This window comes from Giraffa tippelskirchi, chromosome 10 (genome assembly GCF_054371585.1).
Source record: "Giraffa tippelskirchi isolate mGirTip1 chromosome 10, T2T-mGirTip1v1.2.pri, whole genome shotgun sequence".
NCBI lineage: Eukaryota > Metazoa > Chordata > Mammalia > Artiodactyla > Giraffidae > Giraffa > Giraffa tippelskirchi.
The window spans coordinates 121,547,656-121,555,930 of record NC_137284.1 but is presented as its reverse complement, the minus strand read 5'-3'; the positions used below and the strand labels follow the sequence as shown (position 1 = coordinate 121,555,930).

At 45.6% G+C, this 8,275-nt stretch overlaps 1 long non-coding RNA gene across 3 annotated transcripts in view; it reads right to left on the bottom strand.

The window, feature by feature from the left end:
• Positions 1–517: 517 nt before the first annotated feature.
• The window catches only part of LOC145523965 (uncharacterized), a 30,290-nt gene continuing 22,532 nt past the window's right edge, over positions 518–8,275 (bottom strand). Inside the window, exons 2-3 of one of the 3 annotated variants that reach the window (XR_014066995.1) lie at positions 3,758–3,869; positions 518–3,490 (exon numbers count right to left, since the gene is read on the bottom strand). This is a non-coding gene — a long non-coding RNA (uncharacterized LOC145523965). The remainder of the gene's footprint in view (positions 3,491–3,757; positions 3,870–8,275) is intronic. The other 2 variants (XR_014066993.1, XR_014066994.1) reach the window with 2 other exon arrangements.

Below are 8,275 nucleotides of genomic sequence, written 5' to 3'. Positions count from 1 at the left end.
CAGGTGTGGGCCTTCCTATCCTTCTGCAGCCTTGTTTCTGCCTGAGGGAACAGAAGTAGAGAAAGGCTTAGGGAGGAACAGTGCCCCCAGGGTTGCAGAGGGCAAAGAGGCAAGCCCCAGTGTTTGCCCAGCAGCCCACCCCAAGGATAGGTAGGCGACGGGGTCAGGGACAGGCCCAGCACAGCCCACCCCTAGGAGTGGGGGGGCACGCGCTCCCCTACCTGTTCTGGGGGACATAAGGCATAGCTGGAAATGCTGTCCCACCTTGTGGTCTTACTGGGCCTCTGCACCCTCGGCCTATAACATTCTGGATGTTGGGTGGAGTGGAGAGACCAGGGTGGGGGGATGAGCCAAGATAACTTCCAAACTCCACCCTCGGCTGGGGTGGGGGCCGCAGGTCTGAGGGAACCCCCAGTTCTGATGTCACTGCAGCATCTTCTCAAACAGCAGGATGAAACTAAGGTGTGGGAGTTGATGAAATGGGATGGCATTCCTATAAAACATGACACCAAATATATACATTTCATGGATTCACACATGAGGCAGTGATGAAGGGAAGCAAGATGGACAACGTGTTGGCCCAGTACTCCCCATCAGAACAGCATGGGTATGTCCAGGGAGAGTGGTAGTGTCGATGGTGTCCTGATCCTCAAAGGGAGCAGTTGTTTCATGAGTTTCACATGCTTCATATATTGTATATCGCAGTAAGTCCTTGATAGCTCAGCAGGTAAAGAATGTGCCTGCAGTGTTGAAGACGGGAGATGTAGGTTTTATTCCTAGGTCAGGAAGATCCCCTGGAGGAGGAAAATGGCAACCCACTCCAGTCTTCTTGCCCAGAGAATCCCATGGACAGAGGGGCTTGGAGGGCTACAGTCCAAAGGGTCAAAGAGTCGGACACCACTGAGCGACTAAGCACAATGTACATACCAAATACACAGCTTAAAAAAAAAAAGTCAACTAGGCCTAACAGAGCAGTTCACCCAACAGCAGCAGAATACATGTTATTTTTAAGTGCATGTGGAACATTCTCTAGGAGAGACCACGTGTTAGGCTGTAAAACAAGTCTCAATAAAAAAAGGTTGAAATCATACAAAGAATGTAGTCTGACCACAGTGAAATGTAGATAACAGAAGAGAAGACTGTTACCTGCTGGAAAACTCAAATATGTGGAAATGGACACTTAAAAACTGAAGGATCAAAGGAGAAACCACAAATGAATTAACAGTATAAAAAGCTACACAAATTGTTTTTTTGTACGCAAATTTTGTTTTTAGTTTTTGGCTGTGTTGGGTCCTTGTCGCTGCACGGGCTTTTCTCTAGTTGCGGTGAGCGGGGTCTACTCTTTGTTGCAGTGTGCAGGCTTTTTATTGTGGCTTCTCATTTTGTGGAGCACGGGCTCTAGGGTGCTTGGACTTCAGTAGTTGTGTGTGGGTTCAATGATTGTGGTTCCTGGGCTCTGGAACATGGGCTTAGTTGCTCTGTGGTATGTGGGATCTAACCTGTTGTCTCCTGCATTGGCAGATGGTTCTTTACCACTGAGCCACCAGGGTAGTCCTACACACCAAAATTTAATATGCAATTAAAGCAGTTTAAGTAGGGAAATTTATAGCTGTAAATGTCTACAGATAGAGAACTCAGTCAACCTAACTACAACTGAAGGCGGTAGAAAAAAACTAAATCCAGAGCTCATAGAAGGAAGGAAATAACTATTAGAGCAGAGCGGATAGGAAAACAATAGAGAAACATTGTCAGCAAAGTTGTTTCTTTGAAAAGCAACAGAATGAACAAATCTTCAGCTAGACTGACTAAAGGAAAAGAAATAAATGACTAAAATATGAAATGAAATTCAGGGAAATTACTAATGAGCTCACCTTAGGAGGATCAGTCAGTCAGTTCAGTTGCTTAGTCATGTCCAACCCTTTGTGACCCCATGGACTGCAGCACACCAGGCCTCCCTGTCCATCACCAACTCCGAAGCCTACTCAAACTCATGCCCACTGAGTCGGTGATGCCATCCAACCATCTCATCCTCTGTCGTCCCCTTCTCCTGCCTTGAGTCTTTCACAGCATCAGGACCTTTTCAGATGAGTCAGTTCTTCACATCAGTTGGCCAAAGTATTGGAGTTTCAGCTTCAGCATCAGTCCTTCCAATGAATATTCAGGACTGATTTCCTTTAGGATGGACTGGTTGGATCACCTTGCAGTCCAAGGGACTCTCGAGTCTTCTCCAACACCAGCACCTTGCAGTCCAAGGGACTCTCGAGTCTTCTCCAACACCAGTTCAAAACCATCAATTCTTTAGCGCTCAACTTGTTTTATAATCCAACTCTCACATCCATACATGACCACTGGAAAAACCATAGCCTTGACTAGACGGACCTTTGTTGGCAAAGTGATGTCTCTGCTTTTTAATATGCTGTCTAGGTTGGTCATAACTTTTCTTCCAAGGAGTAAGCATCTTAATTTCATGGCTGTGGTCACCATCTGCAGTGATTTTGGAGCCCCCCAAAATAAAGTCTGACACTGTTTCCATTGTTTCCCCATCTATTTTCCATGAAGTGATGGGACCAGATGCCATGATCTTAGTTTTCTGAATGTTCAGCTTTAAGCCAACTTTTTTACTCTCCTCTTTCACTTTCATCAAGAGGCTCTTTAATTCTTCACTTTCTGCCTTAAGGGTGGTGTCATCTGCATATCTGAGGTTATTGATATTCCGGCAATCCTGATTCCAGCTGTGCTTCATCCAGCCCAGCGTTTCTCGTGATGTACTCTGCATATAAGTGAAATAAGCAGGGTGACAATATACAGCCTTGATGTACTCCTTTTCCTATTTGGAACCAGTCTGTTGTTCCATGTCCAGTTCCAACTGTTACTTCTTGACCTGCATACAGGTTTCTCAAGAGGCAGGTCAGGTGGTCTGGTATTCCCATCTCTTTCAGAACTTTCCAGAGTTTATTGTGATCCACACAGTCAAAGGCTTTGGCATAGTCAATAAAGCAGAAGTAGATGTTTTTCTGGAACTCTTGCTTTTTCGATGATCCAGCAGATGTTGGCAATTTGATCTCTGGTTCCTCTGCCTTTTCTAAATCCAGCTTGAACATCTGGAAGTTCACAGTTCACATATTGTTGAAGCCTGGCTTGGAGAATTTTGAGCATTACTTTACTAGCGTGTGAGATGAGTACAATTGTGCAGTAGTTTGAGCATTCTTGGCATTGCCTTTCTTTGGGATTGGACTGAAAACTGACCTTTTCCAGTCCTGTGGCCACTGCTGAGTTTTCCAAATTTGCTGGCATATTGAGTGCAGCACTTTCACAGCATCATCTTTTAGGATTTGGAATAGCTCAGCTGGAATTCCATTACCTCCACTAGCTTTGTTCATAGTGATGCTTTCTAAGGCCCACTTGACTTCACATTCCAGGATGTCTGTCTCTAGGTGAGTGATCACACCATTGTGATTATCTCAGTCGTGAAGATCTCATCCTTAAGAGGCTAAGAAAATATAAAGTCGTGCACCAATAAATTACATAACTTAGATGAAATGGTCTAATTCCTAGAAACACAAATAACCAAACCTGACCCAACAAGAAACAAAATATGAGCAGACTTACCAGTACAGAGATTGAAACAATAATTAAACCTCCTCCAACACAGAAAAGTTCTGGGGGCACATGGCATGAAGGGTGAATCCTACCATGTAAAGTATTACACCAACCTTCCTCCCACTTTTGTAAACATTGACAAGTAGGGAATACTTACTGTTTCTCAGAGGCGGCTCCCTACGTTGCCAACCATGTCTCCCTCTAGCTTTGGCAGTCTGTGTCCTCCCCCTGGGGCTTCCAAAGCGGTGCTAGTGTAAAGAACCTGCCTGCTGAAGCAGGAGACAAGAGATGAGAGTTCATCCCTAGGTCAGGAAGATCCCCGGGCAGAGGGCATGGCAACCCACTACAGTATTCTTGCTGAATCCAGTGGACAGAGGAGCCAGCTAGGCTACAATCCATAGTAGATTTGAACACCACTGAAGTGACTTATCATGCACAGCATGCAAGCATGTCCTCTCCTTGCAGCGAGGGGCTGCCATGTCACTTCGTTCCTCTTAGCTCCACTCAACTGCAGCCCCATCCTCACTGCCTTTCCAAGCTTGGGTGGCCGTTGAGAGCGTCCTTACCTGCCACAGGTTCAACGAGAGGAGGCAGGGACGGTAGGGCAATGGTTGGAGGGAGAAGTCTAGACAGCATTAAGGAAGTGTTTCATCAGCCCAGGGACTGTTGAAGATTTTTTCTTTTTTTAACTGTTTACTTTTTGTGTTGGAAGTCATTAGCCTGATCCATTTGTTTAACTTGACATACAGAAGTGAGTTCTCTAAGGTCATGCACCTGTGGATCCGCTGTCCCAGTGAAGACAGAATTTTCCACCGCTCCCCCCACCCCCTCAGCTATCACTGTTCTGGCCTCTTTCATCAGAGATTAATTCAGCCTGGACTTGAGCCTGATATAAGTGAATCAGCCCTTGGTTAACTGCCCCTTCCTTAAAGTTCATGTTTTTATTTTCATGTAAGTTGTTCCTGTTTCTTCATTCTTAGCTATGACTAGCAGTGATGGACACTGCTCCCCCAATGAGACACCCAGCTCTTTCTGGCCAGGGCACTCCTCTATTAAAACCTTCTCCATGGGGTGTTAGCCACCACCCAGTTGCAGGTGACTGTGACCCTCTCAGAACCAGCTTGGGAAAGAAGGGTTCAAAACTACCATCCTGAAAGGGCCACCAGGGACCTTGGGGTGAGACAGGCTAGGAGCCTGGGCCCTTTGCTGCAATGCTGGTACCTGGGCAAATGTCTCTTTGAGCAACAAAATACAAAGAAACTATATGGGACTAAAAACAACTGGCTGCATGTGCAGTTGGAGCAAATTATGGAGAAAAAGATACAAAGAGCCCCCAAACCCAACTGCTACTTTTGAAGAGCTGGGAGGAAAAAGTGGGTGTTGGGAGAGAAAGCAGGGTACTGCGTATGCCCCCTCCACTCAACACCATCCAAGGGGTAGGCAAACCACCTAAGCCACCCCTCCAGCTCATCCCCTGGACATACCCCTACACTCACTCCATATAAGGAACCAAGTCACCCCTCCAAACATTTCATCTCTATATACTCCAGCATGCACCTTGTTCTTGAAGAGAACAAAAACGTTTTCTTCTACCGTTATCGCACCTAAGAAAATGAACAGTAATTCCACAGCCTCACCTATTACATTCAAAGGTCCCATTTGTCCTAAAATGCAGCCCCCACTTTTTTGGTTACATTGGGTCTTTGTTGTGGGTCTTACACAACAAACACACATGTACCCCAATGTTCACTGCAGCACTATTTACAATAGCTAGAACATGAAAGCAACCTAAATGTCCATTGACAGATGAATGAATAAAGAAGCTGTGGTACATATATACAATGGAATACTACTCAGCCATAAAAAGGAATGCATTTGAATTTGTTCTAATGATGTGGATGAAACTACAGCCTATTATACAGAGTGAAGTAAGTCAGAAAGAGAAATGTAAATATCATATAGTGACACATATATATGGAATCTGAAGAGATGGCAATGATGAATTTATTTTCAGGGCAGAAATGGAGAAACAGACATAGAGAATAGACCTATGGACATGGTGAGAGGAGAGGAGGGAGAAGAGGAGATGTATAGAGAGCTGCTGCTGCTGCTGCTAAGTCGCTTTAGTCATGTCCGACTCTGTGCGACCCCATAGACGGCAGCCCACCAGGCTCTCCCGTCCCTGGGATTCTCCAGGCAAGAACACTGGAGTGGGTTGCCATTTCCTTCTCCAATGCATGAAAGTGAAAAGTGAAAGTGAAGTCACTCAGTCGTGTCCAACTCTTAGCAACCCCATGGACTGTAGCCCACCAGGCTCCTCCGTCCATGGGATTTTCCAGGCAAGAGTACTGGAGTGGGTTGCCATTTCCTTCTCCGATGTATAGAGAGAGCAACATAGAAATTTACAATACCATTTGTAAAATAGATAGCCAATGGGAATTTGCTATGTGACTCAGAGAACTCAAACAGGGGCTCTGCAACAGGCTGAAGGGTTGGATGGAGAGGGAGGTCCGGGAGGGAGGGGACATGGGTGTCTGCTATCTATGGCTGATTCTTGTTGATGTATGACAGGAAACCACAAAATTCTGTAAAGCAATTATCCTTCAATTTAAAAATTTTTAAAAAGGACCCCCCAAAAATGCACCTCCCCCCCTTTTTTGGTTGCACTGGGTCGTTGTTGTGGCTTACAGGCTTTCTCTAGTTGCAGTTATGGAGCACAGGCTCTAGAGCACACAGGCTCAGCAGTTGCTGTGAGCAGGCTCTCTAGTTGAGGCACGTGGGCTTAGTTGCACGGTGGTGTGTGGGGTCTTAGTTCCCCAACCAGGGATTGAACCTGCATCCCTCGCATTGGAAGGCAGATTCTCAACCACTGGACCACCAGGGAAGTCCCCTAAAATGCATTTTATCACTTTTTTTTTCAATCTGGGATCCAATCAAGGTTTACTTTTGCAACTGGTTATTGTATCTCTTTAGTCTCATTTAATCTACAACAGTCTTTGGCCTTTTATCCCCTTATATTGAAATTTTTTTTTAACAGTTCAGACAAGTCACATTATAGAATGTCTCCCATTCACCTGGCTGTTCCCTCCTAGCCTTGCTCAGTTTTCTCCTTTATCTCCTGTGTGTCCTGTCACCTACCAGGGAAGTCTAGAGCTTGATTAAACATTCTTGGGCAGAGGAGATCATAATTTTTATCTGTTCTTGCCCACAAGACTGTGAACTCCGTGAGGGCAGGGACCAGATCTCTCCTGTGTCCCGATTTATTCTGACGCCCAGAACATTTGTCAAAGTGATTAAGGCAGGAACGAATAGGGTGGATGCAAAACTGCCTTTGGGAGGTGCTGTGGCCTGACCCACGCTCCCCAAGGGCTGTCACATTTGCCCATTGCTAAGCACCTCACAAGCACACTGCGCTCCTGTTGGCATCTTCTCCATTTAGGTGTCCAGGGGGCATTTGTGGGTTTGATCGAGGAAGAGTTCTGCCCTCTGCTGTGATGCTTGGTGGCAGAGCAACACCTAGACACGGTAACCTTGCCCTCCCCTGGAGAAGCAGCTTCCTTCCCGGCTCCCCTGAAGCTCCTTGTGGCCCCTTCAGGTGCTGAGACCCTGGCTGGCTCCAAGGGGCTGTCTCCTCGGTCCTGCTCTTCCCTCCTGCTGCTGGATGTGGGCGGGGTCAGGACTGGACCAGGAGGTGGAGGAGGATGGAGCAAGCTCCACCAGATGGACTGCCCAACCGACCCTGCTGACTTCAAAAGAGACCATGTGACCTGAGCCGGTGTTGTCTGGTGTTTCCAGTCTGTACCCAAAATCCCTCCTGACTGCGAAGGGTTGGGACCACAGAGCCTGAGGTCTCCAGAGGTTGGAGTCTGCTCTTTTTACCACCCTATCCACAGGAGCCCATATAAGAAGAGTCTGAAGTGGAGCTCCTGCCTACTCCCAACAGTGTCACTGTCTGCTTGACTTTCTTGCAACACGAGCAGGAAATGCTGCTTTTGTATAGTAAATACACACTCATGATAAAAAATAAAACACCAAGGCAACAGGAGCCCTTATTCACTGCTGGTGGGAATGCAAAATGGTCCGTCCACTTTGGGAAACGGTTTGATGGTCTCTTATAAAACTCAACATGCTCTTACTACATAATCCAGCAGTCAGACTCTTTGGTATTTATGCAAAGGAGTGGAAAATATGTTCACACAGAAACTTGCACACAGATGTTTATAGCAGCTTTATTCACAATTGCCAAAATCTGGAAGCCACCAAGATGTCTTTCAAGATGAATGGATAAACTGTGGAACAATCAGACAATGGAATATTGTTCAGCACTAAAAAATGAGCCATTTGTTGTACACCTGCAACTTTTATAATATTGTGCATCAACTACACTTCAATAAAAATTTTTTAAAAAAGAAATAAGCAGTTGAACTACATAGAGGAAACTTAAACACACATTACTAAGTGAAAGAGTCAACCTGAAAAGAATACATACTGTGTGATTTTAACTATATGACATTCTGGAAAAGACAAATCTATGGAGACAGTAAGAAGATCAGTGGTTGCCAGGAGTTGGGAGCTGGGAGCTGAACAGGTGAAGCACAGAGGATTTTTAGGGCAGTGCAAATGTTCTGTGTAATACTTAACAGTGGACACTTGTATTTATATGTTTGTTAAAACC